The sequence below is a fragment of the Balaenoptera borealis genome, assembly GCF_965194805.1.
Source record: "Balaenoptera borealis genome assembly, chromosome: 14".
Lineage (NCBI taxonomy): Eukaryota > Metazoa > Chordata > Mammalia > Artiodactyla > Balaenopteridae > Balaenoptera > Balaenoptera borealis.
Genome location: NC_138875.1, coordinates 84,956,784 through 84,971,058, shown reverse-complemented (window position 1 = coordinate 84,971,058; position 14,275 = coordinate 84,956,784). Strand labels below are relative to the sequence as shown.

Genomic DNA, 14,275 nt, shown 5'->3' with positions numbered 1-14,275 from the left:
TCCTCTGGCTGGTTATGGCGGAGCCAGGATCTGACTGCCCTCCCACGAGCTGCTTCTCTCCAGCCAGGAGCAGCGTGATGGTGCTGGCTTGCCATGGATGCTTAGGGCTATTGGTTTCCCGTTCTTGCTCAAGGCCACCCTGCCTGGTCCCAGTGACTTTCCCTGCCTCTGGCTATAGGATGGTCCAGAGAGGACCTCTCTGCAGAAACCTAAATAAACTTAGGAAGCGAGTCGTGTAATATCTGGGGAAATGCATTCCAGGCAGAGGGCACAGCACGTCCGAAGGCCCTGAGGCATCTTTCAGAGAGGGTGTTCCTTGGGCCTTCTCCCTGTTGGCGTCTGGTAGGCCATCAGGGACACGGGGAATCCCGACTTGGTGACGCTGGCTAACACGAGGAGCCTTTCTCTGAAGGTCCCTGGCATTCCTACGTGACTGGAGGGGCCTGTGAGCTCCCCGGCTGGACTTCAGGAATTGAGGTCCAGTTAGTGGCAGGCCACAGGGGGTGCTGCCCGAGTCACTGTGGACTTGTCAGCCCCTCCTGTATCTTCAAATAGCATTTTGGAGAGTGGACTCTTTTTTTTTCTTTTTATGTCTGTTCATTGTGGTAAAATATACATAAAATTGACCACTTTAACCATTTTTAAGTACATAGTTCAGTGGCATTAAGTACATTCAAGTTGTTGGGCCACCATCACCAGCATCCATCTCCAGAGCTCTTTTCTTTCCCCAAACAGACACTCTGTCCCCATTAAACACTAACTCCCCCTCCCCCATTCTACTGGTACCTACCCTTCTACCCTCTCTCTCTGTGAATCTGCCTATTCCAGGCACCTCATACAAGTGGAATCATACAGTATTTGCCCTGTGGTGTCTGCCTTCTTTCACTCAGCACAATGCTTCCGAGGTTCATCCGTGCTGTCGGGGAGCGGACTTTTTAGAAATAGATGAGGAGTTCGCAGTATATGCCGGTCCCTGTCCCAGGCGCTGCAAAGGAACAAGAGGAGGAGAAGCCCAGGTCCTGGATTAAGTAACTCACGTCATCCCTACACCTGAAGGCTGGGGCTCCTCGGCTCCTGGCTTCCCCTGTTTGCATTTCTGTAGGTGGGTGCATCTTGAAAGCAAGACCCCCGTCCCACACTTAGTCCTCCACGGGCTATGTGTTTAGGTGCTTCTCATCTCAGCCTCATTTTTCTCATCTGTGAAATGGACCTCGTGCACTGATTCTCAGATTATCTTTGGCCCTATTGAGCTGGCTTCCCATGACCAGCCCGGAGCTGACCCTTCTGTGCCAGGCCAACTGGGAGCAGGTGGGGGAGGAGTCCTTCTTAGACTATGACTTTTTTACTTACTAAAAATTAATTAAGGAACTTTGATGTATCAGGACTTAAGAGGAGTTGACAGGTCACATGGTCTCCGAAAGCACAGGGCTGGTAATCTATTTAAAAAAACATTTTCTTCTTCTTCTTTTTAATTTAATGGAGGAAATCATTAGCTGGGAAATTGGTAGAGCTGATTTATTCCTGTTTTGGGGAGGGGGAGTGGAAGAGAAAATCTGCTCTAATTGCCATTTGTTCTAAAAATATGTCAGCAAACTATTCCCATTAGCTGGGCCTGGCATGGACGGGGACAGGGCCTCCAGCTTCCTTCCCTTCACACCGTGCTCTGGGCAGGGGCAGGGGGCTCTTTCTGGACCCAGGTGGGCAGCCGTGCTGTCAGCAGAGTCGCATCTTCTTAAAGGTCCCAGCAGACCTGCCCAGGCTCCCCCGTGTGTGTTCCGGTGGGGCCCCTGCTGCCGCGAGCCTCAGGGCTCTCACACTCAGGCCCGGGTTCCCAGGGATGCGGGACTGGGACCCCCATCTGGGAAAGAAGACTACGTGCCTCCTGGGCTTCGTCTGGTTCCAAGGGGAGGCAACCGGGTTCACCCTAAAAATAACCAAACATGCAAACAGCTTCAACAGGCAAATGTTTTTTCGTATCTGTGGGCCAAATAATTTAAAGGTACAGCTGTTTTTCCACTGTCCCAGTCTGTTTGTCTTCCCGGAGTGGGGAGGATCTCTCAGGGGTGATCTGGGCTCTTCTGGGGTCACTGTCTTCTAGCACCCCGGTTGAGGTCTGGCTGGGCGCTGAGGCCTCGCTGTGGGCCCTCAGCCACCGCCCTCTCCGTGGACACCTCCTGCCCAAGTCTGGCGAGGGGTGGGACCCCTGCGTCTCCCACGCGCTGGCCGGCCTGGCTGGAGTGCTGGTGCCCCTTCAGGCTTGCTGCGTGTGCGCAAGGGGTCCACCTTATGCCTTACTTTGATTTTCTGAGCTCGTCTAGCCCAGAAACAGGAGTAAAGCAAGTTCTCAGAGAGTAAAACAAGTAGCCAGGCAGGATGTGGAGAAGGTGGAAGGCGAGGGACCAGCTGTGTGTGAGCCCCGCTCTGAGCCGTGGCTAGGTCTAGGCCAGGTCTCCCGAACCCCTGCCTGTGCTGGCCTCCCCACGTTGGGGGAATCTGGGTGTCTGGGCCCTTGCCCTCCTCTATCCTTCCTCACTGCCCACAGCGCCACTGTGAGGCTCCAAGGCACATTGTCACATCCACGGCTGGGGACCCTGTCTGTCCCTGTAATAATCTTCCCGTGGATGTGCCATGTCTAGGGGGGAAGCCCACCATCAAGTGGGGGGGTCCTGCGGGCGCTGAGTGTGGTCACCCCTTGGGACGGTGGGCCTGGGACTCCAGGGCAGGGGTCTAAAACCATGGGGCGGGGCCACCATCGCTGCGAGTTGGTCCACAGTGGGGGGGAGGGGCAGACCCAGACCTGTGTGGTGGAGTACTGTCCTCTACAAAGTCTTCATTCATTCATTCACGCGCTCATTCATTCATTCCAAAGACTCGTTCAGTGCCTGCTGGGTGCCAGGCTGTCTTCTGGACCCTGGGGATACAGCAGTGAAAACAACCCCACCAAAATCCCTGCCCCCATGAAGCCTCCATTCCAGTGGGAAAGACAACTTTAAAAAAAGAACGTGCTACACCATGGGTGAACCTGAAAGATGTTACACTGTGTAAAATAAGCCAGACACAAAAGGACAGATACTGCATGATTCCACTTATACGAGGTGCCTAAAGCAGTTAAGTTCAAAGTAGAGTGGTGGGTGCCAGGGACCGGCGGGAGGGTGGAATGGGGAAGCAGTGTTTAATGGGGACAGAGTTCCAGTTTTACAAGATGAAGTTCTGGAGATGGACGGTGGTGATGGCTGCACAACAGTGTGAATGTCCTTAATGCCACGGAACTGTACACTTAAAAATGATTGAAAAAAAAAAATGATTGAGATGGTAAGTTTGACGTTATGTGTATCTTACCACAATTCAAAAAATAAAAATAAAAGAAGAAAGAAAAGCCCACGGTATATTAGATGAGGATCAAAGCTATGAAGTAAATGGGAAAGTCAGGGGAGTGCCGGGCCTGGGGCTGAGTTTGAAATAAGTAAGGGGGTCGAGGAAGGCCTTAGTGAGGAGGGTCCCAGAGCCGAGGCTACGGGGGAGGCGGCTCTGGACAGAGGGTGCGTGGGTACAGATGCCCCGAGGCAGGCAGGGCGGGGCCTCCAGGCCTTCCCCTGTGAGTGGGGTGAGACCAGGTGACTTCAGGGCACAGGTTTGAAGGGGGTCCCTCTGGCCATCCTGTCGGGGAGGCAGGGGCATGCGGGAAGCTAAGAGAAGGCTTTGCAGGGTGAGGGAGAGCCAGCTGGGCCCCCGGTCCTCGGCAGCCGTTCCCAGCTCTGGGTGACCCATACCTGTTGGTGGGCTCAGAGCACCACCGGAGTTATGGTTGTTTGTGGTTGTGTTTAAGTTTTTCTGGAGTCCCCACTGCCACCCCCGAGATGTCACTTCTCTCCGACTTGGGACGGGTTGGGGTGGGTGAGGGAACAGCAATGGGATGGCTTGGCCAGGCTTCAGTTCTGGCTTTGAAGCCACACAGCCATCCCCCGGGCCCTTGACCTGCCCTGGCACGGGGTCAAGTGCTGGGGCCCCCCTCCTACCCGGGCCTGTTCCAGAGTCTCATGCCTCTCAGGAGGCCCATGCCAGCCAGGCTGGGGGGAGTTCGGGGCCTGGGCTTCAGCCCCAACTCCTCCCGCCTTGCCGTGTGCTCCTCCAGCTGCGTCTGGGTTTCTGCATCTGCAAAGTGAGGTTTGGATTCTCGTGCAGCCGCTGTGCCAGGGCACAAGCCTGTGAGAACAGCTTTGTGCACGTGGGAAGGTGTCCCTGAGGACCCGAGACAGCGCAGCCCGAGACCACGAAACCCCTGCACAACCCCACGGGGGTCCACTGCTGCCACTTTAGGAATGGGGGGAGGGTCTATTCCAATCCTTCATCTCCTGCCCAGACATTCTAGGGATGACCTCAGGAGTTGCTGGGGGAAACGGCAGGAGATGGGGTTCTAGAATAGGGGTCTAGGGCCCATAGGGGCAGGAGGAGAGGTTAGCGGTTCAGGGACCTACGTCATTGTGGAGTCCGCCACGGCCACTCGCCAGCTGGCGCCTGGTTTGTTCCCCGAGAGCCCAACTACCCACCCTCTGTCCTTTCAGAGGGAGCCTTGGGGGCCAGGCTTCAGACAGAGGCTCGCTCCACTGCCCGGACACCATGGGGTAAGTAGGGAGAGGAAGGGATGAAGGAAAAGACGGAGGAGCTAGGTGCTGGGCTTGGACCGTGTCCTACCTTCCCATCCCATTAAGTGCTTAGAGCTGCTCTGTCCAGGGTGATCACCACCAGCCCCGTGTGACTTCTTAATTTTAATTTTAAATTAAAGTGAAATAAAATTTAAAATTCCATTGTCCAATCACACTAGTCACATTTCAGGTGCTCAGTAGCCCATGGGCTAGTGGCGGCCGTACTGGACAGCCAGGCGTAGAACACATCCGTCAACCCAGAAAGTTCCATGGGGCAGCGCCAGTCTCATCTCTAGAGCAACCGCAAGAGGTAGAGACTGTTGCCCGCCTTTTACAGACGGAGAAGCTGAGGCTCAGAGAGGGGAAATGGCTTGCTAGTCAGGCCGCCAGGGAGTGTAAGAGAGTACTCAAACCTGGGTACGTCGAGTCTCAGAGCGTGGACACGGGGTCCGTGTGCACAAGTGTCCTGCTGCCCAGAGGGCTGCTTCTTGGGGCAGAGGAGCCCAGAGCCCGCTCGCTGGCCACACACATGCTCTGGGACCTCTGCCTCCGTCCCCAGGGCCACGCGGAGCCCCCCTCAGGCTCGATTACCCAGTGGGGAGCAATGCTTTAATGAAAAGGCCAAACAAGGATTAACATTTCTATTTGGGGCCTCCGGGGCTGCACCTTTGAGACCGAATCCCAAATCCCATAGGAGAGGCTTCAGGAAACATTACTGGACTCTGAAAAACTCATTCTAAAAGTAAGAGAACGATAGCCGAAAGCTGGAAACAACCCACGTGTCCGATGAATCCGATGCTATGATTCAGCCGTAAAGAGGAATGAAGCACTGACCCAGGCTACAAAGTGGACGAACCTCGAGAACATGATGCAAAGTGAAAGAGGCCGCACACAAAAGGCCACAGAGTGGATGATCCCATTGATATGAACTGTCCAGAACAGGTAAATCCACAGAGACAGAAAGCAGACTGGTGGTTGCCCGGAGCTGGGGGGAGGCGGGATGGGGAGTGAGTGCCTATCAGGTATGGGGGTGATGAAAATGTTCTGGAATTAGAGGTGACGGTGGCACAGCACCATGAATGCACTCCATGCCTCTGAACTGTGTACTTTAAAATGGCAAAAATGGTCAGTTTTATAGGTGTTTTGCCACATTAAAAGTGAGAGGAAATGGTAGGATCTAGGTAGTGCATGTATGGATGTTCATTAGGAAATGTGTTCAACTTTGCTGTTTGTGTGAACCTTTTCATAAGAAAGCGTCGAGGGGGAAAGTGAGAAGAGGATTGTGAAGAGAAAAATGTTTCCCAGGTCATGGCATTCAGTGGCGGCCCAGAGGTGGGCCTGGATGTACCCCTGTCATGTCGTCTCCAAGAGGAGGAGCGGAGACCCCAGCCCAGGCCTCCCCGGCCCCATTCCTGCAGCTTGGAGTGGGTGCAGGGCCAGCAGCTATGGCCAGTCCTGAAGCTGGGGTCGTGGACAGGAGCCGCGGCAGGGCTGGCGCAGGCAGGTGGGAGAGCCAGCCCCGCGTGGGAGACCCGCAGGGAGCCAGGGCCACGGAGCCTTTAGGGGCCGTCCACCCGGGAGGGCCGTCCACCCGGGAGGGCTCACTCCCTTCGTCCTTCTCCTCCACTTCCTGCATAGGAGGTTCTGTGCGTCGAGGTCCTTCCCTAGTTGGATGTCCCCTCATCCCTGAGGGTGGGAAATGTGACTCGGGGTCTGGAGACTCTAATTTTTAGAAACGGGGAGGCAGGTGGAGGTCAGAATGCCTCCGCAAACACCAGGGCCCCAGGTGGTAGCCAGGCCGTTGGGAGAGGCTCTGGTCCCCTCAGTCCCCGGGGAGTCTGGCCGGGCTGGCGGCCTGGTGTGAGATGAGGGGCGGGAGCGCCAGTGAGCCTGGCGAGGAAGACCTGAACCTCCTGCCCCCTCACCCCCCGCTCCTCCAGGGGGCGGAGAACTGCTGCTGTTTGCCCCACTGGGTCAGGCCAGTTCCCCTCCCAGTCTGGCCGCCTTGGGCCCAGAAGGCCCGGTTTGGTGGAGGCTGCGCCAGGAGTGTGGGGAGTGGCTCCGAGCTGACGCCTTCCCTCTGGCATAAGGTTCCTCCACCCGCCTCAGGCTCTGCCAGCGGCTCCCCTTTCTCCATGGCAACTTAGCTCAGTGGTCCCAGTGGAGGAGACAGAATCAATTCTCCCTCTTCCCTCCCTCCCTCTCCTCTCTCCCCACCCCTTCCTCTTGGCTTCCCTTCCTCCTTCGTCCCTGCCGGGCTCGCGGCTCCTCCATCCATCCGTCTATCCGTCCATCCGTCCGTCCCTCTGTCTCCGAGGCGCCCTCCCGTCTCCAGGCATGAGTTGCCGGCAGAGCTGCGTGCCAGGGGCGGCTCCCTGAGGCCGTCAGCATGGGGAGCTTGGGGGACCTCCGCAGACATGGGGGGCTGCTGGACCAGCCCCAGGCCGGCTCCTGTGACGTGTGGCTCCCAGCTCTAACACTTTGTCTCCCCTCTTCCCCTTCCTTACATTTTCTTCCTGAAAGGTAATTTTCTGCTAAAACTGTCAGAGCCTTAGGACGGGTTTATTAGCAAGGCAGGCTCTGTCCTGGTCACGTGGGCTGCTGTTTTCCCTGGAGTAGCTGGGATGGAGGGAGAGAGGGAGGGAGAGGCATGGCCTGACTCAGAGCTCAGAGGGGACACAGCAGAGTTTGGGTGTGTGTGGGGTCTTTCCTCCAGGGTGGCTGTGAGAAGCCCACCCCCGACTCCTGTTGCTTGGGTCTGTGGCTGTCCGTTGCTCTTCCATTTTTCAGCCTAATTGCTACACAGCATGAGCAGTCTGCTTTCCTGGACCGTGGTCTGACCAGGGGGAAGGGAAGGGAATTTAGGGGCATGCACGTGCACGCCAGATGGGGCAGGTCTACCGAGTGTCGACGGCTGGGTACAGGTTTCTCCGTCTAATCCTTTCTCGCCTGAAAATGGAGTTCAGTAGGGAAATGTTTTGTCCCCGTAACCAAGCATCTCCGAGAAGATGGTGTAGTGAAGATCAGCCTCTGGCTGGTTCCCGGCAGAGGGGGTCCTGGCAGCCTGGCTGTGGTGGCACCACCGTCTGTCTGGGACAGCCGCTCAGCAGAGTTTGGTTCAGACAGGATCCTGAGACCGCTGCCCGGTGGGTCGAGATTTTCCCTTGTGTCTACCCCATCTCCAGCCATGGCGTTCAGGACCGCTTCTGCATGGCTCTCCTGGAAGGAATCAATGAGGTTAATTCATCAGCTGCCCATCCCAGGGGCATTCTCGGGATCCGTGCCACTCCCATTACCTCTGCCTCTGGCAGTAGATGATGGAAAAAAGAACCCCTCGCTGTCGACTAGAACATCTATGTTGATGGAAAGTGAGGCCCGAGGAAAACGGATTTAGCACCCAGTTCTTAGAAGCCATGGGTTTGAATGGTGCTTGAGAGGAAGCCCTGTGTGATCTTTAAATAGAAAGTGAACACCAGTGACTCACAGGGAGACTTGAAAGTTTGGTTCAGGTATTGGGGGAAAACAACAGTCAGCTCTGAACGTGGTCCCCACCTCGGGGACTGAAATGGCAGGGAGTCTAGACATTCAGGCATGTGTCTCAGAGTCAGGCTTCTGATTGGATTATACATTTGTTTTCAGCATTATCTCTGGCAGATTGCTTTAAAAACAGACGGCCCAAGGCAGGGCCCCCCTGGTCTGGGTCTGTGGTCAGGTCTCTTTAAACTACATTTGTTCATCTCCCAAAGCCCTGTTTCACTAAAGCCGCCTTAGACTCTGAGTCCTTGGTGCTTCCCTTTGATAATCAGATCGGTTCCTGTTGGGCAGGATGAAAATGCTTTTGTGTCTGCAGCATCTGTGCTGTGTCTTGCTTTTCCTTTGCTTTGAGGCTGGCGTCTGTCACCGAGACCCTCCTGGCATCTGGGCGCTGTGCAGGCTTCTTAATGACATTAGCCGCGTCTGGATTCTGGTTGGTTTGCCGTAAATTCTGATGGGTTTACGAGTTGTGCGATGGGTGGGGAGGCGGTGCGCTGGTTGGGCTTGGTTTGGTTTTGGTTTGCTGGCGAACGGAAAATCTGATGTGACACGTGAAAGGTCAGCCCCGTGAGTGGCAGCATTCGTTCTCAGCTTTGCGCCCAGCCTCCACGGGAGGTGGCTGCAGCTGGGGTTACTCTGCCCCCGGGGCTCTTTCATGGGCGTCCAGGGTGCGGGTTGCTTTGGCAATCCACGTGTGTGTTTTAATCAGCAAGCCGGCAAGTCGGAAGGATGGCAGAGCAGGGCTGGCGATGGAGGGGGAGGGAGGCAAGGCTCCGCCAACCCGCCCGCTTTCATCCAAAGTGAATCCTGAGTGCTCCGTGCCAGCCCCCCCCCCCTCCCTCCCGTGTCCTCCGGCACCAGGAGCCAGCCTTCTTTCTTAGTGCGATTTCACATAGCGGTGCCTTACTTGAAAGCATCGTAAAGAGCCGCAGAGGGTGTGAGAGCAGGTCGGAGAGGTGGGAGCCCTGGCTGCCGATGGCTCCAGCCGCCGAAAGTGTGGAAAGCTCATTCCAGGAAAAGTGGAATAGTCCGTGTTGGCTGGCTTTCAGGCGGTGAGTGGCTCTCTCTTCTTTAATTCGACGGGAGCACCGGGATTCAGGGGCGGGCTCGGTGGGAAGCCTGGTGGTTCGGACAAACCTCGCGAAGCCCGTAAAGCTCCATGGGGAAAGTTTGGTTTGTCTTCCCCTGTGCGCTGGCGTCCCCCACCCAGGCTGTGTCGGGTGGGACAGGCGGTGCTGGCTTAGCATCAGGGACTCTAGGACTTGGGACCACGACTGCCTTGGGAGGCTGAGCCTGTGCCCCAGCCCAGCCCTGTTGCCCAGACTGAGAAAATCTCCTAGGGGTGGCACTTCATCTTTTTGCACAAATGGCTTAAGAAATCGTGCAGGAGAACAGAAGCTCGTGAACGTTAAATTCTCCTGGTCTGCTGTGCGACGTCCCTGAATACACACATACACACACATATATGCAGTCACACACATGCACACTCACACACACACACAGATACGGTTTTCCCTTTTGCCATCAGGGGTGCATGTACCAGCTGGCATTCTGCCCTTGATAACATGATCTCCTATAAACAGTTCCCGGTACTGATAAGATCGAAGAGCTGTCCTTTTTATGCATTGCTTTTTAGCTCTGTGTCTTACCTGAGTGAGACAGACCATTCGTGTCCACTTCTGGAAAGAGCTGCCTCCCTCTCTTACTGTTCCTCTTTTCCACAACCCCCCCAGGCTCTGCTATGTTGTCAGGTGTTACAGACATTAGCACATTTGTGTCCGCAGAGGAAGCCCTGGGTGCCAGCTTTTCATCCTGGGCTGCTGAGGGTCTCAAGCCGAAAGAAAGGGGGGTCGTTAGAGAGAGACTGCTAAGCTTCAGAGGTGCTGAGCTGCGAGGCCGTGTGTGCACGCGTGTGTGTGTGTGTGCCTTCCCCACATTGTTCATATTTGGGCATCTTCAGCTTTGCTTTCCGTTTCTCCCCATTGTCTTGTTCATTTCCCTGATCAAACTCTGAACTGGGATCTTAACACCCACCTCACCGGCGCCTTCACAAATCTCATCTAATTTAACAATTCGCAACCACTTTAGAAGTGCTTGGTGTTGTCCCATTTTACATATGAGGAAACTGAGTCTCAGAGCAGTTGAGTAGCCCACCCTGTGGCAGAACCAGAACTCAGATCTCTGACTCATTCATTCATTCATTCATTCATCAGTTACACATGCAGGCTGCTCTGCATTGGGCCCCATGCCACCGGGCTTTGGGATGAAGGGGAGACCCAGTCCTTCCCTCCAGGGAGTAGTCCCTCCATCCCAGTTGTCTGAGGAGAGAAAAGGAAAGAAGCAGAGGGCAGGCGCTGAAGGAGGCGACGGCCCCGGTTGGAGTGGGGAGTCCCTCGCTGGCGCCCACCCCAGCCGTCCACTCCTGCCTGCTGCACTGTAGACAATCTTGATTGGGTCCTGATCCGTCTGTGTTCCCCTGTGGGGGCAACCTGGCTCACTCTCTTTTAAAAATTAAGACATCATCTAAGGCCTTCCCTGGCGGTGCAGTGGTTAGAACTCCACGCTTCCACTGCAGGGGGCACGGGTTCGATCCCTGGTTGGGGAACTAAGATCCCGCATGCCGCATGGCGCGGCCAAAAAGAAAACAAAAAAATTAAGACATCGTCTGGTCGTCAGGAAGACAGTCTGCAGAATGGGCCTGTGTGTTTTATGCTGAGAACTTAGGTGTGGGTGGCTCGGTGTAGAAGGAGGGCCACGTACCCCTGGACACTGTGCCTCAGTTTCCTCATCTGTAACCTGGAGATAGCACCAGCTACTTCACGCACCTCAGCCTGGAGGAGGCAGGTGTGAGGGTGCTTGGCAACGAACCCCTGAATTGGCATCAGGATTTGTTATCATGCATTTAGATATCCCGGTACCTTACTCTCCGATGGCTCAGAAAAGACTGCAAGGTTTGGAGTATATAGACACATGCATATGGATATGCAAAGAGAGAATGCACCATTGGTAAAGCAAATGATTTAAACAGCGATTCTGGGTAGAGAGAATCTGAGAGTTCTTATGTTATCTTTGCAACTTTTCTGTAAATTAGAGATTATGTGAAAGAAAGAAAGAAAGAAAAAAGACAGGTGTTTGAGGGCTTTTCCCCAAAGGTGAACACAGTAGTGATATAACAGAGGAGGGTTTGTACCTTAAGGAGCCCACAAGAAGCCACGTGAACAAAACCGATGACCGGCCCGCCCTGCAGGGGAGAAGGAGCTATTGTAGGGGCCCTTTCAGGTCATGGCCAGGCCAGACTCTCTTGAGGCAGGGCTCTCCCTGGACACAAGGGCCTCCGAGGTCAAGCTCCTCCCCAGCTCGCTCCCTGAGCTTGGTGAGGCCTTCCCTGGGGCCTGAGTCTCTTCTTCCAGAGGACAGAGCCTGCTGCCTGCCCCAGGCCTGGAGAAAGTTGATGGTTTCTTGAGGGGCGCTGGTTTAGTTTTGGTCCAAGCTGCAGCATACCCTCCCGTGCTGTCGGCCTTGTGGCCTTCTGCTGCCCCCTGGGCTCCTGAGAGCCCCTTTCGGTAAATCCTTGCGTGGTTCCTGGGAGTTCCGGCTCTGCTTCCTGTGCGCCACCCCAGCCTCGATCGTCTCCCCGGCAAAGCGAGCATGGTGGCACCCGAGCCCGGCGCCCGAGCGGGCTCCGCTCCAGTTTCACCTTGCTGCCGTAGCGAGAAGGGCATTCCTCACCGGGTCCCCCTCTCCTCTCTGAAAGCAGCTCAGAGGGTCACAGGGAGGACAGCAGGCAGCACCCAGGGGGAGTTTGGGGCCATCTCACACCCTCGGGTGCTCACCGCGCTGGGGGAACACGGAGGCGGAAACAAGTCAGAGCCACTTGTCCTGTCCCCACTCTGCCATCAGCCCAGGTGTGAGACCTCAGAGAACTCCCTTGACCTCTCCGAGCCTCAGTTTCCTGGTCTGCACAACAGGGTTACAGAGGGTGTGGGCAGAGCACCGCGATCCCAGGCAGCTTCTCACTCTGCCTGTCGCCCTGTACCTTGTCAAGCACTTCACAGCTTTCGAGGTGTGGACACACCATTATCCCCGCCTGTAGCTGTGACCAGGCTTTGTCAGGGCTGCGGCAGGCTGCACGGACAGGGAGCCGGGAACGGGGCATTTAAAACACTCTGGCTACCTGGTTTCATTTGCCCGCTGGGCCCCTGCTAATTGCGTGGCTGAAGTCCTTCGTCCGGATTCCGGGTTCCTGGGATGGGGAGACTGGAAGGTGGCAGCTGCCCTTGGGGTGGCAGGAAGAGCGGAACTTGTTAGCCACGCGGACCCGGGGTTGAGTCCTGGCCGTGTGACCTGCAGAAGCCCTCAACCCCGTGAGCCTGAGTTTCGCCCCGTGCAGGACAGGGGTGATCCTCCCGCTGCGGGCGCTGGCTGAGAATGGACCCGTAGAAGGAGCGAGATGATGCGGGTGATTGCTTTATAGGGCTGTCCTCCAGGGTAGGACTTAAGAAAAGGATTCGTTTCAAATGGCCACTCTGTACCAAAGGTCGTCCTAGGATCAGGGCCAGGCCAGCTGCTGCTTTACATGTTCCCAAACGTTTGGAGAGCCAGTGCTGTGTCATGGCCAGCGGGGCCTTCCGTCAGTGGTGTAGTCACTAAGCTGCCTGTGGCCTAGAAGACGAAGGCCGGGGCCCCTCCAGCCACCCGAGGGCACATGCACAGCAGTGTTGCTGTCTGGGAAACCAAGGCCCAGAGGTGTATCTCACTGCTGGAGCTGGGCGTGGCCACAGTGCCAAGGAGGGCCCTCCCCCGGACCCAGAAAAGAGCAGGGGTCAGAATTTATACTTGAATCATCGCCCAGCAGCTTCGGTCTGGAGGTAAGAGCCCAGCTTGACGGCTGCCCGCAGCCCTCTGCCCTCCCGGGCAGCAGACGGCACACTGGGATTCCAGGTCAGGCCCAGAAGACGGGGCAACTGGCACAGAGACCCAGAGGGGCTTTCCGGAGACCCCCAGAGCCACGCTGGGCTGGGCTGGGTGGCTCTGGGGGCAGGACAGCATCCCGCTTCCTCTCCACACTGGCCCCTGCAGCTCTCCACCCGCACCGCCCCCCCTTGCAGCTGTGGAGGGGCCGTGCTGGTGACACGGTGACGTTCCTTCTGTGCAGCGCCCGCACGGATCATGACATTCTTGGGCTGCCTCTTGCCCCACAGTCGATCCAGGTTGGGCCGACGCGTGAAGGGTCATGTCGATGCGGAGCCCTCGGTGGTGTCCCCGCTACCCGTCCGGGCTGAGGAACCGGTTGGTCCTGTGAGGTCATTTAGAAAGCAGGCGGCCTCGTGTGCAGCCTGAGGAAGAGGCTCTACCCAGTGCGCCTTGGAGAAGAGCTTCCGTCCCACGGGCAGCTGGGCTTCTCTCTGACCGCGTGGCAGTCCACGTGGACTCGAGTATGGCAGCCGGCGGGAGGGCTCCTGCCTTGGCAAGCGCCACATTCCTCTGAGCTGCCCGACCTGGCTGCTCCACAAGGCCTGTCTCTGTGGGGGGGGAGGGGGTTTGGGGGCTGGATGACAGCAAGGGCCTTCTGCGGGGGGCGCCCCAGGGCACAGAGCCACTGCCTGCACGGTCCTAGGGCCCTTGGAGATGGTCTCACTCAAACCCCTCTGCTTTAGCTGGGAAACTGAGGCCCACGGAGGGCCAGGGACCTACCTCGTCCAGCTCCCTGGACCTCGGTAGCACTACCTTCTATCTGCCGCCTGATAACGTTCAGGGCCTGGGCCCTGTCCCCACGGTGGGTGTGGCACTAGGGCGGGATTTACACGCCTGAGAGCAGTGAGCCGTGCTGGGAGGAGCCAGCAGAGCCTCTGGAATCTGCCTGCCTCACTGCGGGGGGGCGGGGGGGCAGGGGGACCTGGGGGGGCCCCGGGTGGGGGGCCCCTGGGCTCTCTCCCGTTGCCCCGGGCCACCAGTAGAGGCTCCTGGCTGGGTCTTGCTACCCTGGACTCTCAGCTCACTGCCAGTCAGTCAGTGCAAACTTGATGGTTGTGAATTACCAGTGTGCAGAACGCATGCTCGGATGTGGCTTTGCAGTCTCCAAAGCATATTGCATCTGG

At 56.7% G+C, this 14,275-nt stretch overlaps 1 protein-coding gene across 7 annotated transcripts in view; it reads left to right on the top strand.

Moving 5' to 3' along the window:
• Positions 1-14,275, top strand: part of PITPNM2 (phosphatidylinositol transfer protein membrane associated 2) — a 142,767-nt gene that overhangs the window by 59,122 nt on the left and 69,370 nt on the right. The window contains exon 1 of one of the 7 annotated variants that reach the window (XM_082355342.1): positions 5,055-5,585. The exons of 5 other annotated variants lie outside the window; for them this stretch is intronic. The gene's annotated coding sequence lies outside the window, so the exon portion shown is untranslated. Of the gene's footprint in view, positions 1-5,054; positions 5,586-8,765; positions 9,230-14,275 lie in introns of those variants that run through there. One more of the 7 variants, XM_082355341.1, reaches the window with a different exon arrangement.